Raw genomic sequence first — 20,610 nt, forward strand, 5'->3', positions numbered from 1 at the left:
ACAAGGTGCAAAAGTGAGTCCTCAAAAGAGGGAATACGTGTAGCAATATGGGGAATAATATATAAAATAAGGCATAGTGCAAATGACACTTTCCAACTCCACTTGTTGAAAAATCAGCTTTCAAGAACTAAACAAACCAAGAAAAAGAAGAGTTGAAAGAGAAGGAGGTCACGGCTAGAGTGGAGAAAAAAAAAAATCAGTTTTGTGATTTAATAAAATTCTAAGGAGAAGACAAGGAGAGGGAGGTGGAGAAGCAAGAATAAGTATAAGAATTTAAGACACAAATTGGAGCCAAGTATTCAAGGTAAGAATTGGTTATTTCTTTTACATTTATAATGAGTTTGGATACATTATGAACATGTATAGATGATGAATTGAATGTATATAATTTTTTTTGCATGTCGGTATTGGATTGTTGTTGTTGAAGTTGAAGTGAGCCGTGAGTGATAGGTTTAGATGGAATCATGCTTAATCTTCTTGTACATGTATTGGGAGTAAATTGAATGTGTTGTGGTGTGGATAAATGGATAAAAAAAAATCATGAAGTTGTCGTAGTTGTGTTGAAGCCGTGTAGGGGGCTGTTTTGAGGCTAGTTGTGCGTTTGACGTAAATTGTATATTTTATGAAAATCATATCGTTATATTGTGGATTGTGATACAAAACATGACTTAAAAATAAGGAAAGCAACGAGAGGGCTGCTCACAGTTTAGGGGACTGGTTTCGGCCAGCTTTGGGAAAATTTTTGGATTGTTGGAAAAAAATTATGTGAATGGTTTAGAAGTCCTCTAATGTTGTTAGTATGGATTTGGGTTAATAATCGAATGTACGAACGATATTGTGGCTTGAAAGTAAGCCGTTGAAACGAATATTTGGAAAGTTGTTGAAAGATGTAAAAGAGAGCTATTAATGTTGTTTTGCCTTTCGAATTGATTATTGATGTTGCTAGGTTGGTTATTGTGGTTGTTGTTGATTTTGAGCGAGATAAATTCTCGGGATGGCCTATTTATAGGGGAAGTGCTGCCGAATTTTCTGTAGAATTTAATGATTAGTTGGAAAGAATGGCTCAAGTGTCCTTAACTAATGTTTGGTATTCGTTGGCGTATTTGTAGACCTTGGGGAGCCCGAGGCGTAGATTGGAAATTTACTTTAGATTGGCTATTTTGGAAGTGCGTAAGAGGTATGTAAAGCAACCTTCCTTCTTTTGGCATGCCTTAGTTTCACATAGGCTAGATTAGAGCTTTAAGGGAATTCCAAATTCGAGATCCGAGCATGTTATGATCCATATATATATTCTTTGACACTCTTATGTATGTTTTTATGAAATATGAACCATGATGTATTTGAAGTAATCGCTTTCCGAAATTCGCATAGAAAATGTTCACTTTAAGAAATTTTGTAATCTCTGAATGCCATATTTTTCGCATAGAGGCTCGGATCGCTCCAATAATTTTTATAGGAGTTTGCTTGATGTATAATGGGTATGTTTTTCATAGGCGGGCTCAGTTCGGGTCTATACTCGTCCGTGGGTCCCACGACGCCCTTTATGTAAATTCGACAACTTTGAATCAAAAAGTGATAATTATTACTCCGATTTCGAATATGACTATTTTACTTATCCTTCGGATTTATAATAATGATTTTATGCATATGATTCCTCACTACTCCGCTCGTGCCTACTATGATATCGTTCGCCGGTTCCCGGGCCGGTTCTGTTGTCGTGCGCTTTTTGATACATTCCGGTGTTATGCTGTGTTTATGGTTCACCGTGCTCCTCGCTCGAGGGCCGGGTTCCACTTATGTTTGGCGTTATGCTGTGTTTGGCGTTATGCTGTGTTGTGATGTGTGACGGGGATTCGGAGATTTGAAACTTTCTGGTGTTATGCTGTGTTGTGGCGCCATCGACAGGCGGGCGACCACATTTTCCAGTGCCCTATGCATAATTTATACTTTGGAAATAAACATTTTGATATGTATTATTTTCTATATATCTGATTCGATTATTATTCAGATTTATTTCTGTACCTTCTGTTTTGCATACTCAGTACATATTTCGTACTGACCCCCTTCTCCGGGGGCTGCGTTTCATGCCCGCAGGTACAGACGCACAGCCTGGTGATCCACCTGTTTAGGACACCCTTTCTGCTATTCGGAGTGCTCCTCTCTTTCCGGAGCTTATACTTTTGGTATATATATTTTTATTAGTGCATTTGTATATATTCGTTCATGGGTACGGCGGGGGCCCTGTCCCGTCATATGATTCTGTCGGTCTGTTTAGAGGTCTGTGGACATGTTTGTGGGTTAGGGTCTTTCTGTATGGATGTATGTACATGTCGTTTGGGCGATCCCATACGCCGAGGCGGCCGGTCCGCATATGTTTATATATTGCTTGGTTAGCCCTGTGTGGCTTTTGTTGGTATTTTCTGGGTGCAGGGTATATTGGATAGTCCGTAAAATAAAGGAAACTCTGCCGAAATTTTTCTGGAAATTACCTAAATTTGAAATAAAGCCTTGTCGGCTTCCGCCATATACTAGGATGGGTTGATAGAATTTGAGATAATATTTGATAGATGGGTTCGGGTGCCCAGATCGGGCACTAGTCACGGCCTACGGGGTTGGGTCGTGACAGAAGTGGTATCAGAGCGGTTTGTCCTCGGAGTGTCCACAGATCGTGTCTAGTAGAGTCTTGTTTATCGGTGTGTTGTGCACCACATCTATAAACAGGAGGCTACAGGACATTTAGGATGTTGTCTTTTCTTCTGATCTTAGATCGTGCGATAGAACTGTGGTATTAGGATGATTCTGTTTTGATCTGTTGTTGTTTTTCTTTCAGTGATGCCTCTGAAAAAGGCGACGGCCGCCCAGAAGAAAAAGGGCGTAGTAGGAGAGACCAGCCGGGCTCAGAAGGGTACTCGGACCCTTGCTCAGATGATGCGTGATATTACGTCCCGGCCAGCCGACTCTGCTACGTCTTCATCGTCAGAGGAGTCTGGAGCAGCTTCTCCATTAGCTCCAGGGGCTTCAGCTCCCGCGCCTCCAGCTCCTCAGCCAGGGGCGGAGGACAGGACACTGAGAGAGGCTGTGCAGTTATTGACCACTCTGGTAGCGGGACAGGCTCGCAGACGCGGGCGGAGAGATGATGATGATGACGATAGACGTGACAGCCTGAGGGTTCGAGAGTTTCTATTATGTGGCCCTCCAGAGTTTTACGGGTCTAAGCCCGATGAGGACCCCCATGACTTTATTCGGGGGATGCGGCGCTCACTAGATTTGGTCAGGGCTTCAGAGACTGAGTCTGTTGAGTTGGCTTCGCATAGACTACGGGATGTCGCTGCTCACTGGTATGAGTCCTGGGAGCTATCTAGGGGTGAGGGTGCTTCCCCAGCTACTTGGGACGAGTTCGTGGCTGCTTTTACCCGCCACTTTTTGCCCCCAGAGTTACGGCGGGCGCGGGTTGACCGATTTTTACATCTGCAGCAGAGGGGTCGGAGTGTTCGTGAGTATAATATGGAGTTTGATTCTCTGGCCCGGTACGCACCTGCCATAGTAGCAGATATGGCCGATCGGATGCACAGATACGTGATGGGGTTAGACCGCTACTTGATTGATGGCTGTATGGCGGTGGCATTGCAGACAGACATGGATATTGCCCGACTACAGGCTTATGCTCTGGGTATGGAGGACCGACATAGAGCCGATTATGCTGGTAGAGATCGAGACAGGAGGCCGCCCAAGAGGGCCAGGTCCGCTGGGTATTCTGGGGAGCCTCAAGGCGGGCAGCCTCAACAGTATGTTAGACAGTCTTCTCAGCCAGGGCAGAGTGCGCCCCCGCAGTCTACCGGAGAGGGATTTGATAGTGCCAGATACTTAGGAGCAGGCCAGAGCTCCAGGGTTCCAGGTTCACAGGTGAGCCGAGGTTCCAGCCAGGCGAGGCCACCTATGCCTCGGTGTTCGTATTGTGGGAGATCTCATCCAGGAGAGTGCTACCGAGCTACGGGAGCCTGTTTTTCTTGCGGCCGTCAGGGCCATATGATGCGTGATTGTCCAATGGCAAGTGGTTCTGGTAGTACAGTTCAGCCGACGGGATCAGCCGCGGGTTCATCTTCTACTCCCTCAGCCATGCGCCCTGCGGGACGAGGTATGCCGGTACAGGCGGGTCGCGGTCGAGGCCGTGGCGGTGCTTCAGGTTCTAGCAGTCCTTCGAACCGCATATATGCGTTGGCCAGCCGACAGGACCAGGAGGCGCCACCAGGTGTGTTTACAGGTGATTTGAATTTCTAAATTCGTTACATTGATTGGTAAGAAATTGATATATGCTACTCAAAAGGAAACTAACCCGGAATGTTGTGAGACCCTATAAGACTAATGTAACATTCGAGGACGAATGTTCTAAAAGGGGGGAGAATGTTATACCCCGTATATTTATACGTCAAATTATTCGCAAGCAAGTCGAATCAAGTTAAAGGCGGAATTATTTTCGGACACGAAATAGAAATCTTTAATTTTTTTTAATTTTAATTAAAACATAAATTGTTTATAAATTTTATTGGTATAAAGATATTATTGGAGATTAGGGGTAAATTAACTATGATTAGATTATTAAGTGGGATTAAAATTTAATCACTTCATTAATTAATTAAGCCTAAGGGGCCATGTGGGCCCCACCCGAATAAAAAAAAAGAAAAAAAAAGGGGGGAATCAAATCTGAAAATTAAAGAAACAAGGTGCAAAAGTGAGTCCTCAAAAGAGGGAATACGTGTAGCAATATGGGGAATAATATATAAAATAAGTCATAGTGCAAATGACACTTTCCAACTCCACTTGTTGAAAAATCAGCTTTCAAGAACTAAACAAACCAAGAAAAAGAAGAGTTGAAAGAGAAGGAGGTCACGGCTAGAGTGGAGAAAAAAAAAAATCAGTTTTGTGATTTAATAAAATTCTAAGGAGAAGACAAGGAGAGGGAGGTGGAGAAGCAAGAATAAGTATAAGAATTTAAGACACAAATTGGAGCCAAGTATTCAAGGTAAGAATTGGTTATTTCTTTTACATTTATAATGAGTTTGGATACATTATGAACATGTATAGATGATGAATTGAATGTATATAATTTTTTTTGCATGTCGGTATTGGATTGTTGTTGTTGAAGTTGAAGTGAGCCGTGAGTGATAGGTTTAGATGGAATCATGCTTAATCTTCTTGTACATGTATTGGGAGTAAATTGAATGTGTTGTGGTGTGGATAAATGGATAAAAAAAAATCATGAAGTTGTCGTAGTTGTGTTGAAGCCGTGTAGGGGGCTGTTTTGAGGCTAGTTGTGCGTTTGACGTAAATTGTATATTTTATGAAAATCATATCGTTATATTGTGGATTGTGATACAAAACATGACTTAAAAATAAGGAAAGCAACGAGAGGGCTGCTCACAGTTTAGGGGACTGGTTTCGGCCAGCTTTGGGAAAATTTTTGGATTGTTGGAAAAAAATTATGTGAATGGTTTAGAAGTCCTCTAATGTTGTTAGTATGGATTTGGGTTAATAATCGAATGTACGAACGATATTGTGGCTTGAAAGTAAGCCGTTGAAACGAATATTTGGAAAGTTGTTGAAAGATGTAAAAGAGAGCTATTAATGTTGTTTTGCCTTTCGAATTGATTATTGATGTTGCTAGGTTGGTTATTGTGGTTGTTGTTGATTTTGAGCGAGATAAATTCTCGGGATGGCCTATTTATAGGGGAAGTGCTGCCGAATTTTCTGTAGAATTTAATGATTAGTTGGAAAGAATGGCTCAAGTGTCCTTAACTAATGTTTGGTATTCGTTGGCGTATTTGTAGACCTTGGGGAGCCCGAGGCGTAGATTGGAAATTTACTTTAGATTGGCTATTTTGGAAGTGCGTAAGAGGTATGTAAAGCAACCTTCCTTCTTTTGGCATGCCTTAGTTTCACATAGGCTAGATTAGAGCTTTAAGGGAATTCCAAATTCGAGATCCGAGCATGTTATGATCCATATATATATTCTTTGACACTCTTATGTATGTTTTTATGAAATATGAACCATGATGTATTTGAAGTAATCGCTTTCCGAAATTCGCATAGAAAATGTTCACTTTAAGAAATTTTGTAATCTCTGAATGCCATATTTTTCGCATAGAGGCTCGGATCGCTCCAATAATTTTTATAGGAGTTTGCTTGATGTATAATGGGTATGTTTTTCATAGGCGGGCTCAGTTCGGGTCTATACTCGTCCGTGGGTCCCACGACGCCCTTTATGTAAATTCGACAACTTTGAATCAAAAAGTGATAATTATTACTCCGATTTCGAATATGACTATTTTACTTATCCTTCGGATTTATAATAATGATTTTATGCATATGATTCCTCACTACTCCGCTCGTGCCTACTATGATATCGTTCGCCGGTTCCCGGGCCGGTTCTGTTGTCGTGCGCTTTTTGATACATTCCGGTGTTATGCTGTGTTTATGGTTCACCGTGCTCCTCGCTCGAGGGCCGGGTTCCACTTATGTTTGGCGTTATGCTGTGTTTGGCGTTATGCTGTGTTGTGATGTGTGACGGGGATTCGGAGATTTGAAACTTTCTGGTGTTATGCTGTGTTGTGGCGCCATCGACAGGCGGGCGACCACATTTTCCAGTGCCCTATGCATAATTTATACTTTGGAAATAAACATTTTGATATGTATTATTTTCTATATATCTGATTCGATTATTATTCAGATTTATTTCTGTACCTTCTGTTTTGCATACTCAGTACATATTTCGTACTGACCCCCTTCTCCGGGGGCTGCGTTTCATGCCCGCAGGTACAGACGCACAGCCTGGTGATCCACCTGTTTAGGACACCCTTTCTGCTATTCGGAGTGCTCCTCTCTTTCCGGAGCTTATACTTTTGGTATATATATTTTTATTAGTGCATTTGTATATATTCGTTCATGGGTACGGCGGGGGCCCTGTCCCGTCATATGATTCTGTCGGTCTGTTTAGAGGTCTGTGGACATGTTTGTGGGTTAGGGTCTTTCTGTATGGATGTATGTACATGTCGTTTGGGCGATCCCATACGCCGAGGCGGCCGGTCCGCATATGTTTATATATTGCTTGGTTAGCCCTGTGTGGCTTTTGTTGGTATTTTCTGGGTGCAGGGTATATTGGATAGTCCGTAAAATAAAGGAAACTCTGCCGAAATTTTTCTGGAAATTACCTAAATTTGAAATAAAGCCTTGTCGGCTTCCGCCATATACTAGGATGGGTTGATAGAATTTGAGATAATATTTGATAGATGGGTTCGGGTGCCCAGATCGGGCACTAGTCACGGCCTACGGGGTTGGGTCGTGACAGATTTAAACATTATATTTAATCTGAAATTAATTAACCTAAGTTTGGTCGGATAACCGTAAGTTAACGGATTCTAAAGGATGCCTAACCCCTCCCCTTTAGGATAATATAGAGCCCTTACCTAGAATCACACTGGTTAAGCAGACTACTAATTGAGGTTTAGTTTTAACTTTGCCTTAGTTAACATTTAGGTGTCCTAATTCACCGTTAAATCAATTAGGTGGCGACTCCTTAAATAAAACAAATAAATAGGAATCACCAATACGTCATACCCCTTAAATCCGAACCCCGGTTAAAATGGGGTGTGACAACTTGCATCCTCTATGTCTCGAACATACTAAGGCCAAGGAGGCTAACTATGAATATAATTTCATGCATATGTATATGTATAATGGGCCCACGATGCCGACGTAACCACTGACAAGACATAACTAAGTTGTATACAAGAAACTGTTTGCAAAGCCTCTATGAACATCCTGAAGTATACAAGTCGGGACAGGGCCCCCGACATACCAGTAACACACAAGAATACATACACGGACCCAGACTCGGTAATGCTCCAGGAAGAAGTGGAGCCCACCAATCAAGACTAGTACCTGGAGGCAGCCTACTGTGGAAGATCCTTGTCTCGCCTGTCTATACCTGCGGGCATGAACGCAGTGTCCCCAAGCAAAATGACGTCAGTACGAATGGTGTACCAAGTATGTAAGGCGGAAATGTAACATAATAAACATACTGCAAGAAGAAAGATAAGAATCAACCTGGCACTTCTAACTTACCAATGAGAATCTAGTATGCATATCTCTCTATATTCTCATATATTTAACTACATCTATATACGATATTGTGTCTCTAACTTACTTATCGTCCTGGTGCTAACTACCCAATTGATCAGTGGTAACTGCCCGACCGGCCGTAGCACGTTGGTAACTGCCCAACCAGCCGTAGCATGGTGGTAAATACATGTCTGCCCAACCAGCCATAGCTCGGAGGTAATAACTGCCCAACCAGCCGTAGCATGGTGGTAAATACAGATCTGCCCAACCGGCGGTAGCTCGGTGGTAATACATAACTGCCCAACTGGTCCTAGACCAGTGGTAAATATAATCAACATCATGACCCAGCCTCCACGAGTAATCTCTATGCACTTCTCATGATCACATAAGACTTATAAGCATAGTTCTGGGCCGTTAGAACTTCTTCTCGCTTAACTAAACATTAATTAAATCCTGAGATACACCATAAGTCTCTCTATTCATGTCCTACAAAACATTGCTTAAGTACACATTCCTAAGCTCAACGAAGTGGTGTAAGATTGGTAAACCTCCGATTTATATCACGGAACAATCATCATCGCTATATCTCACTTTGAAGGAACAAGTAACATAAGGTGAGATCAACAACAATGAATAAAATCAAGAAAATTATGAAATAAGATGAGTAATCTCATAATAGCATCAAATCCATAAGCTTTGGATATTACACCTTGGAAATTTCGTGTTATTCGCATCATGAATAGACTAACGTAAGTCTAGGGTGTACATGAAGTCCCTATAAGTTTAAGAAGGATATTTTATAATTTTAAGAGTATACCTTAAGGTTCCAAAGGCATATGAGGCAAAGGAAGTAAGTTCGTCGAAGAAAGTTAAGGTTGAGTCATGTTTGGGAAACATTCATAACATTTGAGCTATACATTGCTTAGACTCACCTTGAGAAAGATATATAGAGCCCCTTGAATGGTTAATGAAGTTTTATACAAGTGCCAAGAAGGTTCCATAAGGATTGGAGGTTAAACGAGTCGAAAAGAATGCGATTTCGCGAAACCGGGAGATGCAGGGGCAGTGTGCGGTCGCACATTGAGTGTGCTGAGCCGCACACTGGTTTCCAACTCCCCATTTTGGGTGAGTTGACAACCCAACATCATTTTAGGGCGGAGGAAGAGTGTGCAGCCACACACTGAGTGTGCAAGGCCGCATACTCATCGCACATTAGGGTCAGGGGTGATTTTGCCACCTTTTTAAATCCCAAACAACCCCAACCTTATTTCTAACTTTCCACACTTATTTCCCTACTTCTCTAGAGTCTTAAAAAGAGTTCTTGAAGGTTCTCTACCACTCTACACCCTTCTACACCATCTAAAGAGAGAATCAACACCAAATCTCAAGGTAAATCCATGGAAGGTGATGATCCTTGTTTCCTTTTAAAGTTGTGGTGAAGTTGGTGAAGTGAAGTTACTCTATTTTAAGTCATGTTCTTCATCCTATTCATATGTCTAAGTGAAATAAAGGTTTAGTAACTCTTATTGAGGAGGAAATCTAAAGTAGAGAAGCCATAAGAGTTGAGGTGAAGAAGATGGCTATGGGTGAATTTGAAAAGAGAATTTTGGATGAATTTGAGATGGAATTGAATATAATTCCTTGACTATGATATTATGGATGTTATAATTGTTGTTTGGGAACTGTTATGGTGGAAGTTGATGAAAGAGGGGAAGTGCTGCCCAAATTCCGTTAACTTTTTAGTTGCTCTAGTTTGAAATTAAGCATGCTTTCAAGACTAATGTTGTTACGAATTCTCTTGAATGTAGAGTTTGCAAGCTTTAGAGGAAAACATTTAGTCGTTAAGAAGACTTGAAGATATGTAAGGCTAACCCGTTATTTCAAAAAGGCATGATTCCTATGTTATGTTTCCATATATGCTATCCATATCATCCTTATTCCCCAAAGAGCTAGAAGTTCATGATTCTCAATGTTTTTATGATGCTAAGGATAGATGTTTCCTATGATGATGATCCTATTCTAGAGATCCCAAATTTTATGATTTGATGCTATTATATGACTATTGAGCTTATTTTAAGATATTCATGATTCCACTATTCTCAAGACTCTTATGATCATTCCATGTTTGGTGGTACCAAAGCCTAAAGTTATAGATGTTTTCACGATATGATTGAGCGTACTGGATGATTCTTGATTCCATTTATGGCAATTGTCCTCATCTTATGTTATTGTTCCCTCCAAGTGAAATATGATGATTATGATAATGATTTCAACTCTAAAAATGCCAAACTTAAGTTTTTAATGTTCTCATGAAACCAGTGAGCTTATGATAAGATTTATAATCGTATTCATTACTTTTGATCTCATCTTATATAATTGTTCCTTCAAGGTGAGATAAAGGCATAACTCCCTTATTGCGAATTCATTTAAGGTGTCTAAAATATCCATTCCTAGAAATGCTAGAACTTATGGCTTTCAAGACTCTTAAGATGATATTGATAAAAGATCCCCGTAGTGATGATAGTGACGATGATGGAATATACCGAGCATTGCTATGGCCGGGTACGAATGTGATGCATATGATACTACCGAGCCTTGTTATGGCCGGGTAAGGATATGATGTGACTGATACCGAGCTCATATGACCGAGTACGATATCTAGTGTATGCATACCACTGCAGTTGGGTATGGATATTACCGAGCATCGCTATGGCCGGGTACGGATGTGACTGAACCTTATTATGGTCGGGTAAGGATATGATGTGACTGATACCGAGCTTATATGACCGGGTACGATATCTAGTGTATGCATACCACTGCAGTTGGGTACGGATATTACCGAGCATCGCTATGGCCGGGTACGGATGTGACTAAACCTTATTATGGTCGGGTACGGATAATACCGAGTCTATATGGTCAGGTACAATATTGTATAAGTATGTGTGTGAACATATGCAATGCTTCTTCTAGAAAAGGGGTAAGTAAGCATGAGGAATGTCTCAAGAGGTATTATGAGGTATAAACGCTCCTTTTATCATATGTTATTCATTATGCCTTTATCGTGTTACTATTTATGCCTTGCATACTCAGTACATTATTCGTACTGACGTCCTTTCTTTTGTGGACGTTGCGTTTATGCCCGCAAGTAGACAGGGGGACGGGTCTAATCCTTAGGAGCTTCATCAGCGGAGATTCAGGAGCACTCCACTTATTTCGGAGCTGCACTTTGTTGGTATACTTCTTTTGTGGATATTTGCGGCATGGCGGGGTCCTGTCCCGTCCTTATGATTTCCAGTACTCCAGATAGAGGCTCGTAAACATGTGTGGATAGTTAGAAGTTTCATGACCTTACTAGTGTATATCATTTTTGTAGCTTTGTAGGCTTGTACATATTATATGTTTATGAGATGAAGTTGATGATTATCGTGTAAATGAGTTTCATTTGGAGAATTTATATCCGTTCAGGTTGTGATAATTGAGAGTTAGATATGTGGTCCACGAAGATAGATGGGAAGAAGAATGATAGTTGGTGCTCGGTAGTCTAGCTCTGGGTACCCGTCACGGCCCTCAGGTTGGGTCGTGACATTGGAATCTCTAGAATGGGATCATCATCATTATCATCATAGACAACATCTATCTTTGGCATCATAAGAACTTTGAGAATCGTAGACTTCTAGCTTTTTGGGAATAAGGATATTATGGAAGTCATGTATAGGTTTATAAGAAGAGAATCATGCCTTTAGAAAGAAATAGTTTAGCCTTAACATACCTTTTTGGTCTCCTACTACTTAACGTTTATCCTTCCAAGCTCGTAAATCTACATTCAAGAGAATTGATACTGTTGTTAGGCTTATCGTTATATGCTTATCTTAAGTCTTCAAATTAAATCCTTTTAAAAGCTGCCGAAATTCGGGCAGTATCTCCCTATTTATATCCTTAGCCCGAAATCACAATACCAACAAAACAACAACAATAGCAACAACATCAATATGCTCAATAAAATATCCCACACGATGTTTGTCAACATACAATAACAATATACACTTCCTTTCTTCCCAATCAAGGAGCATAATCTCATCAACATACCAACAACATTAGATACCATCCGTATACATGGAAATTAGCCCAACAATATAGCCACAAGATACTCAAAACAGTCCATAAACTCAACAACTACAACACAACACTTTATGACCTTTCCTCCATAACTATTTTCGCTTTTAAGACTTGTTAAACCTTCAAATCAACTCAACATAAGAGATAGGATGAAGAACATACCTTATATTTGAAGAACTTTAGCCACACCAACTTTCTTCAAGACCAAGCTCACCACAACATCAAGTAGAAACAAGAATAATCACTTTTGATGAACTAGTTTGGTGTAATCTTATTGAATTCTAGATTTAAGGGGTTATAAGTGTTTAAGAGAAGTGTATGGACGTGTCTATAACTCCCAAGAAGTGTAAATGATAAAAAAAAAAAAAAAGTGGAATAATAGGGTATTTATACCCCTTAAGAGTCGGTTCCACCGACTTTCCAAGTGGGGCCCACAGGGAGCCATTTGGCAGCTTGGAGGCTTATCTTATAATGCCCATAACTCCCTAATCCGATGTCGTTTTGATGAACGGTTCGTTGCGTTGGAAACTATACTTCCTGAACTTCAATTTAGGCTTTTGTTTCACTTCAAAACTCTTGATATACTAAGAGATATACCCCTCTAAAGTTGACCCAAAATTTCTGTCTAAAATTCTGCCAATTTTTTCTAAATTTTTGACAAACTTATTTTCTTCGATTTGCTTGATCCCGTAATCTTCCAAAACTCTCCATACATGATATTTATCATTAATCATACTTGATAATGGTCATGTCCTTTGGTTCCAAGGTTGTCCTTCCCGGTTACGACTTACGAGATCGTAATTCATCATTTACTTCATTGTTACATACTCCCTATGGTTTGTACCTTTCAAAACTTTGTTGACACCCAATTTTGTCCCGCCTCTCCTCCGAAATACCTATTTATGCTTCTAATATTTTTGAAAAAATTAAAAACATATATATTTATATTTTACTATAATTATTAGCCTTTTATCAATACCGGCGTTTCATTATTCTATTATAGTTACTAGCCATCATCATCATCATCATTTATTATTATTATTATTATTATTATTATTATTATTACTATTATTATTATTATTATAATAATTATTATTATTATTATTATAATTCACAATTTTTATCATTTCGGCATTTTACCAGCTTACGCATACACATCGCATTTATCTTTGCATAATTAAATAATAGTGTTTATTTACTGTGGATTTTTGAAATATTATTGCACGGCTATTACAACGCCATTTTTTATCTGAGCACTAATAATTACATATTTTATATTAAGTAATATTTTAACACAAGTTATTTAAATAGGTCTTTTATTTAAATATAGTAGCCCAATCAACTCATATTATTTTCGGATCAATTCATAAAATCAACCTACATTTTATCCCAACCCACATTTTCAGACCCAACCCATGCTTTAGCCGCCCCAACCCACTATTTTAACCCAATATCCAGCCCACACCACCTACCCGACCCGACCCGGACGGCCCATTCTTTTCCCAAAAAAACTAAAATCTCCCCCCTTTTCTTTTCTTTTCTTTCTCCTTCTTCACCTGCGTCGCGCCTCCCCCTCCTCCTTCCTCCCTCTGCTCCCCACGTTACCTCTGCCACCCTCACTCCGCCTTGTCCCCCCCCACGCGTCTGTTCCCCCCACGTTACCTTCTGTCACTCCACTTCACCACGTTACCCCCACTCCCTCATCGTTCCCCTTTTCGCCCATCTTATCCCACACCCCTCTACCACTCCTCTGTCACTGCCGCCCCACTACACCGTGTCGCCCACCCCACGCACTGCCAACTTCCACGTTTCCACTACCCTTGTTCCCCACGCGTCTCTCTTTTCATTCAACACAACGCAAAAAACAAAGCCCTATAAAAGAAGGGCATTTTGAATGGTTTGGGAGAGGATTTTTTGATTAGTGAAACCCCCTCAAGAACAGGGAGGATTTTTCGATTCACGAAATTCCCCAAGAACTAGGTATTCTTTTCAGTAGCAGAAATCCCCTAAAAATTTTAAGTTCTTTTGATTGCTTCAAATTCCCGTGGAAAATTACTAAGTCTTCATCAGTTTTGATTTTGTTTCGATATTCATTCGAAAAGAGAAAAATTATTCTGGTTCCCTTTTGGTTCCTACAATTGATTCGAATCTGAGCATCGCAAGCTCGGAGTTGGTAGTGTTTGTTGACACCCAATTTTGTCCCGCCTCTCCTCTGAAATACCTATTTATGCTTCTAATATTTTTTGAAAAATAAAATATATATATATTTATATTTTTTTCTATAATTAGCCTCTTATCAATACCGGCGTTTCATTGATCCATTACAGTTACTAGCCATCATTATTATTATTAGCATCATTATTATTATTAGTATTATTATTATTATTATTCACAATTTTTATCATTTCGGCATTTTACCAGCTTACGCACACGCATCGCATTTATCTTTGCATGATTAAATAATAGTGTTTATTTACTGTGAATTTTCGAAATATTATTGCACGGCTATTACAACGCCATTTTTTTATTATCTGAGCACTAATAATTTCATATTTTATATTAAGTAACATTTTAATCCATATTAATTCAGTCCATAATTAAATTCTAAAACTATTTTGGGCTAAAGCCTAATTTGTGAAACCAACCCAATTTTCGGACCAATCCACATTTTTAATACCCAGCCCAACATTTTTCAGCCCACTATTCATTGAAACAGACCAGCCCATACCCGTTTGATTTGTACCCGACCCGGCCCAAATACCCTTTTAACAAAATATGAAACCTTAGGGTTTCATATTTTTTCCTTCAGCCGACACCCCCCCCCCTTTTTCCTTTTTCTCCTCTTTCTCTCTCTCTTCGCTCCCTCCTCTCTCTCGTTTCCCCACCACCGCCGCTTCTCTTCATCATCTCCCAACCCCACCACCGCCGCCTACACCCCGCTCCCACTTCCCTCTGTCCCCCACTTCCCTCTGTTTCCCGCTCCTCTCTTTTTTCTTCGATTCAAACGACCCAAAACCCTATAAATGGTCGCGGCTTGAAATCGTTTAGGACAGGTTCGAGAATCGCAAGAATCCCCTTACAAAAAATGAGTTCTTGAACCCCCAAAACCCCCTAAAGCAAGAAACAAGTTTTTTTTCAGTGGCAAAATCACCTAAGCAATACTAGTTCATCAGCCGCCTCAAAATCTCCATAAAAAATTAGTTTCTTTAGCAAATCGTAATCTTATTTTATTCGGGTCAAAATACTAGATCCCAATTTATATTCGTTTGCCTTGTTGTTGCTGTGAATCCGAGTATCACAAGCTCGGATTTGATAGTGTTCGAGGGTAGATCGAAGATCCTGCCTCACTTCGCTGCATCCGAAGAAGGTCAGTGAACTTCATTCCTTTCATTTATTTTTTAGTTCTTGCATATAATGTGTTTATGCGATTAGTATGCTGTTTAGTTTAGTCGTCGTTAGGGTATGCTTAAAATGCTGATGTGATGTGGTTTGCTGTTTCATCTGGTTGTGTATTGTTAGTTTACTTTCGTTCTGTTTTAGTTCAGTTTAGAACGTGTCAAATGTTTCTGATTAGTGCTTAATTTGTATTATACTTCTAGTATGACTGTTTAGTTAAGTCTATTCATGCTTAATCCTATTTTTTTGAACTTGTTTTGGTTTCATGTTTGGACAATTTGACGAATGATTAAAGTATGGGCTATTGGATAATGTGATTTAATGCGTATGTGTTTTAGTTTTACATTCCAGTTTTCAGTTTGAATTTATTCTCTTCTTCAGTCTTCAGTGTCGCGAGGTGTATTCTCTGTGGTTATGGTCCAAAATGGTTCAACATTAGCTCTCCAAATCTTACTCTAGTTCAAGTAATTTTGGGAGTATGCATTGTTTATTTGTTTTCAAGTAATTACTAAAATATCGAGGTCTAGTTTATTTCCCTATTGCTGTAATGGACTGATTCAGTGCTAAAATTAAATTATGTCCAGTTCCGTGACTGAGTTAAAATCAATTTCGTGCTTAGATTAGGATACGATGTATGATTTTCCCAGTTCATATGCCTTCTATGTCTGTTTCTTTTCTCTAAATAAGGCTGAACAACATTTGGGATTCGGCTTTGATATCTTTTAATATATGTTGGGCTTTGCTGAATTCTGAAAATGATATTTGAGGCTCCCTATTGATAAAACATACCAGTTGTGTGTGTGTGTGTATCACTTTGTGGATCAAATTTCCTGTGTTTGGAAAAGTTTTTTTTTTTTTTTGGCTCTTGAGTGCTGTCATCTGTCATTCTCCTGAAACAATTTGATTCCGAGTGCTATGCGTTGATGTTTTGGGTTCCAGGTTCATTCTCTCAAATTTTCTTGTGTCTGTTGTATTGAGTTGGCCTTATCGATGCCTTGTATGACTTTACACTGACTTGTATTGCATTGGTTTGGCTTCACTTGAATGAGTTATCATTTGGGTTTAACTTATGAAAGTCTTTAAGATTGCCTAAAAAATGGTTTTAAGAGAAGAAATGGATTACTAAATGGGCTAAGGTGGTCATTTCGCAAGTTATTTTAGTTCTGAGTGTTAGTACTGTTACTAGCAACACTTATTTTTTTAACAAATTGAATAACTGAAGTGCCATTTTTGGTCCAGTAAAGGTAAATAGTTTGAAATGATTATGTGGAGTCAAATTTGGTCCTCTGTGTGTGCTTAAGGGCCCTGGTTTTCTTCATTTTGCATGATAAGTCCAGAGAATAATTTAAAAACTGTTTGGCCTTCCTTTAAAAAAAAAAACGATTATGCTTGATAAATTCTTATTTTTACTAACAAGTAGTGGAGAATGCATCTCATTTTGACAAAAGGTCAGTGTGACTTTCAATTTTATTTGAGTTGGTTCATTCTTTGTTCACTAGTCTTGCCTCACAACTTTTTATTTTTCCTTTTAAAACTGATTTTTGCAAACGAAGAAATGGTATCTGGTTTAAATTTTGAATGCAAAAAGGGTTTCTATGGTCTTGATTCATGCTGGATTTGTCTAAGGTTCATCTGCCTTGTGTCATCCATTCTAAAACTGTTGTCCAAAATGAGTATGTGGACTGTCTTAAAGAGGATATCATTTTGATTAGATTACTGTTGAGGTGATCATTAGTATATCTTAGTTCTTGCATTTGATTGAGTTTAAAGCCAATAGCTTTGAAAGTGTAAGTGATAGATTAATGATGGTATGAGCATGAGCACGGTTTGCTTCAAAGGTTTGTTGGTTTCCAGCATATAAATGCTCTATTGCTGAATTTTGTCTTAAATGAACAACCATGTATAAGTGTTCAGATGATATTATAAGTCAAACAGTTCTTCAATCATGTTGTTTTACATATGGTTAATTGTTGCAGATTTTCAATCCCTGCATAGTTTTTCCCCTATTCCCTCGCTGTTCAGCCTTATTCGAACGCAGTGTTTGGCATTTCATGTCTGTTCCCAGTTCTGTTGCGATCTGGATAGTTCTAGTTAATTTTCTGGTTGAATATCTAACTGCATCTTATGCTTGCTTGGAATGTTTGTTCTGGTCTAGATTACATGAGGTGTTCGCAAATTTCCTCCTCTCTTTCTGCATTTTATTTGCTCTTGTGGGTTCATCCTCTCTGATTTTCTTTCTAGTATAGCATACGTCCAAGTATACAGGGTATACAAAACTTTAGTGTACGCCCAGCATACACAAAGGTCGTATATCGGTGTATACCTTTCCACTATACCAAGTATATTCTGAGTATTATGCGCTACTATATCTGTCTGAGTCTTGCATATTTTTATGTACGACAAACATCACATTGTGGAGTTTGCCTATGTAGGAGGGTGGCCCTATTTTTTTTTATACCATAAGTATATAATGCTTGAATGCTGTATAAAATCGAGATATACCCAAATACTCCCAGAATATACACGACTTATTAACTTCTTTTGAATTCATATTCACATGTTTAACTTATTCCCCGGTCAGGTACTAATCCTTTTCCTTCTCATTTTATGCATGACCACTGCTGCGAGTCCGAGGGATTCGTCTCTTTCCGCATTCGGTGTTGGGCTAAATCCCAACGAAATCCTCTCGTGTCCATCCCATCCGCAGCCTGTACACAAAAAGAAAAGAATTCTGGGCTAAAGCCCAATGGCAAAACAGTCCGCAACAGTTGGGCCCTAAAATGGGCTAGATCCATCCAATTTTCTCCCCATCTACCTTATTTTTATTGTTGTGTATTCATATTTCCTTTGTATGACTAACACCTTATCTCGTTTTATTTTCTTAACTTAAATGAACCCTAGTAAAATTAGTGGTTTAGTTTTTAATATGATGGTAGTCAATAAAAAAAAAGGGGGAAGCTAACACTAGTTCTATAAGTTTCATTCCCTTTTTATGTTAAAATTATTTATAGTATTTATTTTTATTAGAATAATTGATTTTCAAAAAATAGAATGACTACATATTTTTGAGCTAAAAGAATCATGATTTGTTCTTGCTATCTTAAAATTTAAAACGTCACTAATATTGCAAAATACGAGTTCAAGTATGCTCTACAAACGATTTTTTTCAAGGGTTACCTAACTATGCGTCTTTTAGCCAAGTATAGTTAACATAAAAGAAAGAAAACTCATACCCTTTCCATCACATTTTTTATCATAAACGTTTCAAAACGTCGCTAATATGCATTTATAAGTATAATTTATAAATAATCCTTCAAGTTTGAATCAATCATGCATATTTTTAGCTAAGCATAATTAATAAGAAATGTCTCCCTCCCTTTTGAATCCTATTTACAAGCCTAGATTTTCTACACTACTATATTGATATAATGTCATTTTATTCCAAGTTAAATTGGCTAGGTTTTCTCTTAAAAGCTTCTACTTATATACAAATCATTATATTTTGCAAGTCTTATTATTTACAAAAAAAATTATTATTTTAAACTCAACAACATTTATAAGTTTTATTTTTTAAGTGGACTACTATGCATTTCTTCAAGTCAGTTTAAATAGCCTCATTATGTTTTTTCCTTTAAAACCTCAATAATATTTATAACCTATTTTTCTTAAGAGTTAAGCATTATATTTAATCTTAATAAATTAACCTAAGTTTGGTCGGATAACCGTAAGTTAACGGATTCTAAAGGATGCCTAACCCCTTCCCTTTAGGATAATATAGAGCCCTTACCTAGAATCATACTGGTTAAGCAGACTATTAATTGAGGTTTAGTTTTTTTTTTTTTAACTCTGCCTTAGTTAACCTCTAGGTGTCCTAATTCACCGTTAAATTAATTCGGTGGCGACTCCTTAAAACAAAATAAATAGGAATCACCAATACGTCATACTCCCTAAATCCACCCGGTTAAAACTGGGTATAACAGTGTTCGAATAGATATCGAAACCTTCGCCCCACTTCGCTGAACCCGAAGAAGGTCGGTGAACCCTCTTCATTTTATTTATTTTTAGTATTTTGCGTGTTTTAGTTTAATTTGTGTTTGTGTGTTGGCTAACATCTGTGCTGGTGTTTGTTCAGTTTAGTTGAGTTTAGTCTTTGTTAATATGGCATAACATCAATTAATCATGTATTTAGCTTAAGAATCATACATGTTAGATTTATTCATTTGTCAACTTGTTCTATGTGTTAATATGGTCTTAAATCTAGTTAGTAACTGTTAAACGTGGGTTGAGGGAGTTTATCTAGTCATTAGCATGTCCATAAAGTGGTTAGTTTGAATATTAACTGATCAGTGCTGGTCCGTGAAATTTAAGTTGTTCATGTGTATTTTGCTCAAACTGTCTCGCATCTTCTAGGATAGCTCCTAAGTCGTTTGAGTATAAGACATTTCTCTGTATGTAAATGGTCAGCTATACCCAGTGTATCCCACTAGCTATGATTAGTGTAATATGATTAAGACCATGATCTGTCTGTAATTTTGAACATCAGTAATCTTGATTGTGGAATAGTTTGTGGATGAGATTCCTAACGTTAAAAATAGCTTAACCAAGTCAAATGCTCATTGTTGTTCTAAAAAGGGGAGAGCCAGTATGAAAATATAGAAAGTAGTTGATATTCTCTCGAAATGTTGTAATATTGGGATCACTGGTGTAAGTTAACAACAATTTAGTGAATATTATATGATGGCTTTGCCTGATTTGATGCCCTTTAAGACATTTAGAATCATTCCTAACATAGTAACTAATATGAGTGTTGATTTAGCATGAATATGAGACTAACGATTGAGATTAGCTAACAGGATAAGTTGGATAATTAAATAAAATTAAAAGGGAAGGCAAATGACCTATGTACCTCTTCTAGAATAGGAACTGCAATCATAGTTTGGTCCGAAGCTGGTTCGTCCTTCAATGAGTCAAAGCATGAGTAGT

General features: G+C 38.5%; 2 long non-coding RNA genes across 2 annotated transcripts; both read left to right on the plus strand.

The window, feature by feature from the left end:
• Positions 1 to 2,308, plus strand: LOC132624073 (uncharacterized). Its single transcript, XR_009576521.1, has 2 exons — positions 1 to 1,177; positions 2,095 to 2,308. It is a non-coding gene; the product is annotated as an uncharacterized LOC132624073 (long non-coding RNA).
• A 2,096-nt stretch (positions 2,309 to 4,404) lies between these two features.
• Positions 4,405 to 7,024, plus strand: LOC132624078 (uncharacterized). Its single transcript, XR_009576522.1, has 2 exons — positions 4,405 to 5,893; positions 6,811 to 7,024. It is a non-coding gene; the product is annotated as an uncharacterized LOC132624078 (long non-coding RNA).
• The last annotated feature ends 13,586 nt before the right edge of the window (positions 7,025 to 20,610 follow it).

Source organism: Lycium barbarum, chromosome 2 (assembly GCF_019175385.1).
Source record: "Lycium barbarum isolate Lr01 chromosome 2, ASM1917538v2, whole genome shotgun sequence".
Classification (NCBI taxonomy): Eukaryota; Viridiplantae; Streptophyta; class Magnoliopsida; order Solanales; family Solanaceae; genus Lycium; species Lycium barbarum.